Source organism: Pinus tabuliformis, chromosome 1_1 (genome assembly GCF_031772625.1).
Source record: "Pinus tabuliformis cultivar Carrire ecotype Pingquan chromosome 1_1, CPIR1, whole genome shotgun sequence".
NCBI classification, from domain to species: Eukaryota; Viridiplantae; Streptophyta; class Pinopsida; order Pinales; family Pinaceae; genus Pinus; species Pinus tabuliformis.
Genome location: NC_142297.1, coordinates 724,302,910 through 724,311,723, shown reverse-complemented (window position 1 = coordinate 724,311,723; position 8,814 = coordinate 724,302,910).

Below are 8,814 nucleotides of genomic sequence, written 5' to 3'. Positions count from 1 at the left end.
CATCGTTCACCTTACAACTCCTTATCTCTTCATTCAAGCTTCTCAATGTGTCTACTAAGTCAGAAGAGTTCCCAACACCACGCTGCTCATCTAACGCATAGGGAGAATCTTTGTAGTCTAGCCTCTTGCTAGACTTTTTGATCTCTTTCATGCAAGGCATACTATGGTAGCTAACTCTGAGGCTACTATGTCATCTGACTATGAGGCATATTATGTCAGCCTACTATGAGGCTACTATGTCAGCCTATGATGTCAACCTACTATGAGGCATACTATGTCAGCCTACTATGAGGCTACTATGATGGGATTCAACCTCCTATGTGCCCTTAAGGAAGTGGAATTGACAGAAACAAAACATACAAATCTTCCACACCAGCATGAGGACTCCCAGGAACCATCCAAACCTTTCTGGAAACTAACCATTGGGTCCCACTGAGTTTTTAGACCAATTAACTCCTGGAAACTCTCATGCTATGGGCATGCCAACGTCTAGAGGGCTCTAGATGCTTCCACGTCATGGAATTCCAACGTCTAGGGACTATTTTTCTCAGTGTTGTGCCAGCATCCCCAATATTTGAGCCACTTTTTTAGGCCCAAAGTCTAGGTCACTACCCAGAATTAAATGAAACCTTCAGAACAGAAAGATAACAAGGTAATGATGATACAAATGAAATTACTTGAACAAGGGATTGACTGGACCCCAACTAGTCATGACAGACATTTTTTCAAACATATTGCAAATATGTAATCTATAGGTGTAAACAACATATTTAAGCATAGGGGTCTCATACTTATCTGAGAATCGCTAAGAAGAATTGCTTCCTTATATCATTAGCTACATTATCATCTATTAGGTCATAAATAATTTCTTCATTCATTTACAAATCAAAACATGTGGAAATTCATACATCATCACTGTCATAAGACATGCTTATAACCAGTATAATAACAACAGAAATATCAAGGATACATCAGCCATAAAATCCACATATAAACCAGTACATTTTTACATGAGATATCAATAAGAGAACCTCTTATTAATGAATGCAACTTCTAACCTAGGATGGTACTGCAACGTTCCACCAAACCATAGAATGGTTGAGACAAATCTCTTTTTAGCCAGTCACCCTCATGCCATATTCCAAGCATAAATGTGGGACTCAAACGAAAAGAACCAACCAGCGCATCCTGAGGCTAAACCACGTCACCCTCATCAATGGAAAATATTCTTTCAACCGTAATCCATCCTGAATCACTAGGCCAACACAATAAACATTTAATAACAGGATTTACCATGATCTCCATCAAATCACTATGCCAAACAAGCATGGATGCCACCGAATTTCTCCACCTACACTGTGAGGAAATTTCCTATCTCCTAGACTCTTAAGATTTACCGCAATCCACACCAGATCACTAGGCCCTAAACCAATACCCACTCTCTAGGCTTTACCAAATATCCCATCCTAGAATTACTAGGCTTGATGGAGAGCACCCACCTCTAGGCTTTACCATATATCCTACCATTCATTGGTCGAGGATTCCTAGGTCCACTGAGGCAACACAAAATCTGGATTTACTGAAACCCACTATCTGGTTCCAGGGTTACTATGCATGTGTTATATGATTCAAAATCCACCTCACTTAGTTTGAATCCATCTAACAATCTAGCTCAACCAAAACATGAGAACCCCATCACACCATGGTTATCTGGAAATGGAAAGACTAGGCTAAAAACATTGTCACACCTAGCAAAACCCATGCCATAATAGTAAAAAAACCACATGCAATACCATGCATGCCAAATATAGCAAGGAAAACACACATGAAAATAGATACCTGTAAAGAATAATGATGTAGCTGCTTGATCCTACTCTTCCTTGCTTGCTCCTTCCTTCCTCTTACCTTCTTTTCCTTTCTTGATCCAATGCCAAAGTGCTCTAGGAAAACTCTAAGTGACCAAGAGTAAGAGAGAGAGGGAGAATAATTAGAGAGCTTCAAAACTAAACTACCAAAAAGTTACCAACTAATCCTTAGAAGCCTTTTCAATTAGGCCTCTATTTTCTCCATTTTCCATTATTTTCCTTTATTTTCCTCCTCACCTGCAACTTTTGACATTTCACCTTGCTTTTCTCCTAATTTCCATTATTTTCATAAATGAATGTGCCAAATTTTCCATTTTGCCTTCCCAAAGCATTTGCCATTGCCTTTGCCAATTTCCTTAGCAATAATAAACCAATGAATACCCACACTAGGATTTCTTAACCAACATTCAGCTTCGAGTAAGTGTTCCATCATCCGTGGTTATTATTTTTCTTTATTAACTTTTATTACATGGAAATTTCACCAAGGTTGTTACACTCTAAAGACCAAAAATATATATGGACTCACAAGAACTAGGGTAGACATGATGACCTCTTTAATTTGTTTTAATGCCTACCCCCTTTCACCATCCCATCTAAAATTGCAATCTTTATTTAGTAGTTTTGATATGGACTTGACTATTTCTACAAAAATTGGGATAAATCGTCTGATAAAATTTATCTTCTTGGTGAAAGATTGCACCACCTTTCTATGTCTAGGAAGAGAAACCTTCTTGATTGCAATAAATTTGAATGGATCAACTTCAATGCCATCCTGTTGTGCTATACAACAACCGCCCCATTTCAAATTTTTCTTAATATTATTCTAAGATGCTAAATAGGAAATAGGGTCCTTTTAGTTTGTAAAAAAGCAACAAAACCTTTACATAGAAATAAATTTCTTTGTTTATTTCTTTTTAAATAAAAGTGTTTCAAAAAACCCTTTAAAAACAACACACATTGCAAATTGCAATCGCTTAAGGTTAAGGGACATTCAATCTGAATAATCGTGTTGTGATGTGAAAGTCTCAATCATAGAGCTTCTTAAGCAAACCATTGACAAACATGCGGTGTGATAAAGCGATCGCATATCGCCTATTGCAGATTCGAAAAGATAGGTTTAACATTCCTTTGAAACTTTGCGATGCGATATAATTCTCGCATTTCGCATATCACCGATTCCAAATAATATGCTTTAGCGGTCCTTTGAAACTTTGCGATGCAATATAATTCTCGCATTTCGCATACCCCGAAAATTGAAGGAAGATAGCCACGAAAACTTGCGATGCAATATACATTGATCGCATATCGTGAGCCCAGCGGAAACAAGTAATACTTACCTTAGGGATGTGCGATGCGATGAGAAAATATAATAAAGTGGTTTAATAATAATAAAGGGAAAACACCATTCGGGCGAGTTAAATGAGGAATTAATCAACTCTATATGCCAGGTCATTACTTATTGCAATCACGGAAATTCAAAATACTCTTGGAACATGACACCTATAACTACCGACTTGCGATGTGCGATCGTTTTTACATATTAAAATAATATATTGAAATCGCTCATCGCAAAACCGGAAATTTCATGGCACACATACTAATAAGACCTTTGGAAATATGCAATGAAATCTATTCATTGAGTATTAAAGTTTCACGCCACCAGGTTACGGCAACGCATTAAAAAATAGTTATGACCACAGTCCTTTGAAGATTTCATCCTTCGTGTTAATATTAAGTTAGAATACGAAATATCTCGCATCAAATGCTCATGTCCCTATTTTTGTCTGTACTTCTTTCAATACTATCTTTGCAAGAATTTAGCTACTCTGAAAGATTTTAGCCTATTACTGTCCTTTGTTTCATTTTTACAACTTGAATCTGGAAGTATGCAACCAGCCAAAATGTCAAAGAAAGATCGAAAGATGAAAGCCCCCCTGCAGTGGCAGAAGGATAGGAAAAAATTGTATTGATCTCGAATACCACATGTCAAGATTGTGGGAAAATTGCATGGGAAGGAATATATGATATGTTGGAAAAGGAAGAGCTAAAGGTAACTGAGGGACATGCTACTACTTATGGGCCTGCAGAGTCAGAGAACACACTTGGTGATTTAGTTGACTCTTTTCTTCATCGAATAGCAGCCCGTCCAAAGATTTTGCCATATAATGACATGGTAAAATGGGTAGTTGAAGGCATCAATATAATAGGCAGGACGCTCTTCACAACTAACGAATGAATGTTTGGATCCTTCAAGCTTGAAGACTTGAAGAAAATGTATCATTTTCTAGAGCCTTAGAAGTACTACAATAAATCATTCCTTGAAGCTTTTTCGTAGGAAAATGAAGTAGAGTCGGACCGCATCAAACAATGGAGGAACTTCCCTAACAAACACAAGCATGAGTCATCTAGTATGTATTATTTGGACTCTCTAGTGTCTCCATATTGTTATGCTACCACAATGATGTGTAGACTATTTGGAAGCCCCAATTCTGTTAAGTTTTCCATTGAAATAGTTCCATTAATAGAAGTAGCATTGAATTCTTTTGTGATGGATTGGGCTACTATCCTATCAGACAAAATGGCCGTCCAAATACTTGATTATAGGGAAAATAGTTTTTTGACCACCCGAGTTGTTCCCCCATTCCATATGAGTGCCTATATAATCGATACCATTTGTTTCAATTCCTATTTTCCCATCATGGGATGGAAATGGACTGTTCAGGACCCAAACCCTATCCATATTTACCATAAATGCCTGTGGCAAAAACAATATAAGAAGCATTTCTACAAAATTTGTCATGGCTTCATCCTACCCTTTCATCAACCCATTTTTAATAGACTAGCCCCTCAGTTTGGAGAAGAGTTGTTCACATACATTAGGCTTTTTGGTAGCATTACTGACCTACATGTCCTTCCTCTATATGTCCCGGATAAATTATTGGCAAGGGAAATAGCTTGTCAAACGGTTGAAAAATGGCTTACAAAAAATATCAAAGATGCCAAGAAACAATTATGGTCTGCCTTTTCGGTTCACTGCGACATCTATTCATTGCATGATTATAAGCATGCCCAAATTGAAGCCGAGAAAATAAATGGTTTGAACCTAGCTGTTATTTCCAAAAGACAGTATGACCTGAATAAAATTGCTTTTAATTTTACTACTCAGGTAAAGTTTAAACAATTGGTCCATGAGAAATATGAATTCCATGACTTGTTTACATCAGCAGAGACATTCACACAAGTGAACCATATGGAAAAAATCATGCTGGGATCTGCAAAAAAAGACCATTTCATCCAATACAGGACACAAAGGCTTCAAACAACATCATTGGACCTATTGAATATTGCATCGGTCATCTAGCAAACAGAGCAAAGTATGGAGCAGGATATAGAGAAAAATTCTGGTGTAGTTGAGACAAGTGAGAAGGCAAGCAAACAGATGGACACAGATGTTCGCATTGATCCAATATTGATCAAAGAATGGGAACAATTTGATCAACATATTAAAGGTCAAAGTGATACCCAAAATGTTATCGCAACAGGATCCCCTTTAAGACAACAGTCCATAATTCATGATCCTGTGATTGAAACACCATCCAACAAGGACTTAGCTCCAAAATAAATTGAGGTAATCTCTGAGTATCCTTCATAGGAGATTACACTGAGCATAGAGGAAATTCCATTGTTGCATGTGTTTTATAGCCTTAAACACAAAGTTGTAGTTAAAAGGCAACAGAAAAAGAGAAATATAGACCAAGCATCAGCAGCAGTGCCTCAAGGAGAATCCATGAATGTCATCTGGAGAGACTCAGAAGTTAATCCCTCTGAGGACCTAACCAAATTATCTTAGTTTGCAGGGCGTACACAATTGCCACGATAGATAAAGCAACCGAAGTTAATCAATTGATCAAGGAACAAGATCAAAAGATTAAACAACTTGAAGAATAGGTAAGGGTAGAAAAATAGAGGATTGATCAGCAGACTATTGAAAGACAACAACGATTATCTTAGGAGTTTGAACAGTTAAAATTGGCACATCATGAAGAGATTAAATCTAAGGACGAGCAAATAAAGCAGCTACAACTCTCAATAGAGCAATTCAAAGGCAATCCAAAAGTTGAAGAGTTTATAAAACAAGCCTTAGAAATAAATAATTTCCTATCTCAACAACTAACCCAACTCTGCCAAACGTTTTCTCTCATTCATCCACTATGTATCAAAACCAACACACTGATAGATCAAGCGGTCAATTCTAGGTTGGAATTCGAGGATGCAGATGAAAAAATCACAGGTTATATCTCTTGGCAGAGCACAGAAAAGGGAAGGGCTACTAAATTGCTAGTAATTGAAGAATCTTATAAAGAGATACTATTTTCAGAATGGGAGACACAGCTGATCAAAGCATAAAGAGAAACTTCAAGGGCCAGGGTAGTGAGGAATAATATCATTGAGTTGATAAATGATAACTTACACGACAACAATTTAATTTTTGAGTGTTCCACAGAAAACCTTCCAAAAGAAAAATTATTGGAAAAACAATGGAAGCAAGATTTGAATACCAGAGAGGAGCAGCTCAGAAAATGAGAAAGCCTTAATTAGGATACATATTGGTTCTATTTAGTCAAACCGCATAGCCAACAAATGAAAATCAAATGTCTTGCTGATGTAGCAGATTGCATGATGCCAGAACTCTTGGATGCGGTATACACAGGTCAGTTGCATGCCAAGATGAGTCATCCACCAGAGATCCAAACTATGCTCGAGATTTGTAACTTGAAGCCGCAGGAGGAATGATAGATGCAATGCATCTTTTCAAGAGCTATCACAATTCTATTTTTAACATGAAATCCCATCTTTTGGGAAAGGCTGTTCCAACCACTTTAAGCACTTTTTACGAACAATTTGTTTTTATTTTTACTATAAAGACCCTTTCATGTCATTTGAGAAAGGGTCCTGAAATTGTATTAAATTAGATTTAAGAAGATAACATTTCTGCACTTCTGAATTTATTTTTGTGGAAGACAAGGATCAAAGTTCAAACTTGTTATAAAGGGGACTTCAAGAAGACTTATATTTCTGTATCTTTTTGGAGTTTTCAGAAATAAGAAGAGGGAACCGGGCTATTATTTTCGTAAGAGGATTCAAATACATATGGTACTTTTATCAAATGTCTCCTTGTTTCATGTTATGCAATTAAACAATGTTTTGATTCGATATTGTTGTTATATGTGAATTTTTCATACAATTCTGCATTATATAAATTTTCAGCAATTTGGAATTGATATTTTTAAAGCACATATGCTGACAATTGATGTTATTATGATATGCGATATGTTTTATATCACTTTTTTCAAAGCGATCATCGTTCATGCTTAACTTTCTATAGTCAAGTGATTGATCTTTATTAACATTTGATTACTAGGAATCATCATAAATCGCATTGATATTGTATTACCTAGGTTATATATATATATATATATATATATATATATATATATATATATATATATATATATATATATATATATATATTTTCATAAGTTTACAACTCAAACCATCTATCATCATATATATTAAACACCCATTCATCAAAACACATTTTATTGGGAAACTGGTCCCATATTATCCAGTCGGAGCCACCATCCCAAACGGAAAAGGAACTGCATTAAGGGCCGGACTGGGTGGTTATCCCCAATGTTGGTGCAACGATTTTAGAGGCATCAACACATCCTTAAAAATAACATGCTCCAATAATTTTCCACATTCTACACTGAAAATCAACTTTGGATTCAAATATATCCCATATTCCCTGCACCTTCCAGAAACCTACCACAAGTGACAGACATGGGAACTTTTGTCTTTTAAAAATACAGTGAGATCATCTTAATATATTTCGATGATCTTTCCAGTGAGATCTCTAATTGTGAAGTCCCTGGCCCTATGAAAGGTGGATTCTACGTTGAGTGACCCAAAGGACATCTTGAGATATTCAAGTGTTCCCCTTAGTGTAGTGAAGGCATTATTTTGATGATCTTTTTTCTTAACAAACACTTATTGTATCCTAAGAAACCATCAAAGTTGAAAGTGTTTGAACAACTGTAACTCCATATAATTATTTGTCCATGTTTGAGAGAGAGTAATTGTTCTTGAGAGATGATTCAGGCTTGTAAAGTCTACGCAAAGCCTAATATTGCAATTTTTCTTTCTTACAACTACCAATTTTGCAACCCTAAACAAATTCCTAGTAGGTGTAATAATCTTGGTAAAAACCATCTTTTCTAGCTCCTCCTATATGAGCAGGGCCAACTTTGGTTTAATATTCCTCAACTTTTTCATAAAATTATTTGTTCCTTCCTTGAGGGAAATGTTATGTTGAATATGTTTTCCTTAGTATGTCTTAAGGTCATCACACAATCAAATAAAAATATCCTTGTAGTCCTTAATCATATTTTTCAATATTTTTTCTTTCTTCATGAGAGGTGCTCTTTCTGATCTTGACCATCTTGGGGATTTTATCTAAACCAATGTTTATTTTATACAAATATTTAGGTTGATCATCCGTTGCCTCTTTCTTATATATGTTATTCATATTGAGAATCCTTTACAATGGTAATACTCCATGAGGAATCCTTTCTATTTGGTAGGTTTTCAAACTTCACTCCACTGTCATCATCCTCTCCTTGCCAATTAACTTGATTTTTTGAGAATTTTTGCAATTTGTTCAAGAACCTTACCATTTTAGTATCATCGTGGAATATTTTCCAATGTTTGAAGTTATATGGAACATAATCTCTCAAAATCATTTTCATCCTACATCTTGAGAAATTGGTTCATCACATAGTTCAAGGGTTACCACTATTACTACTAGCAGACCTTTGATGTTTTGCTTTCTTGGTGTAACTTTAATAATGAAAGGATTGGAAATCTCCATAGTATCCCCAATTGCATT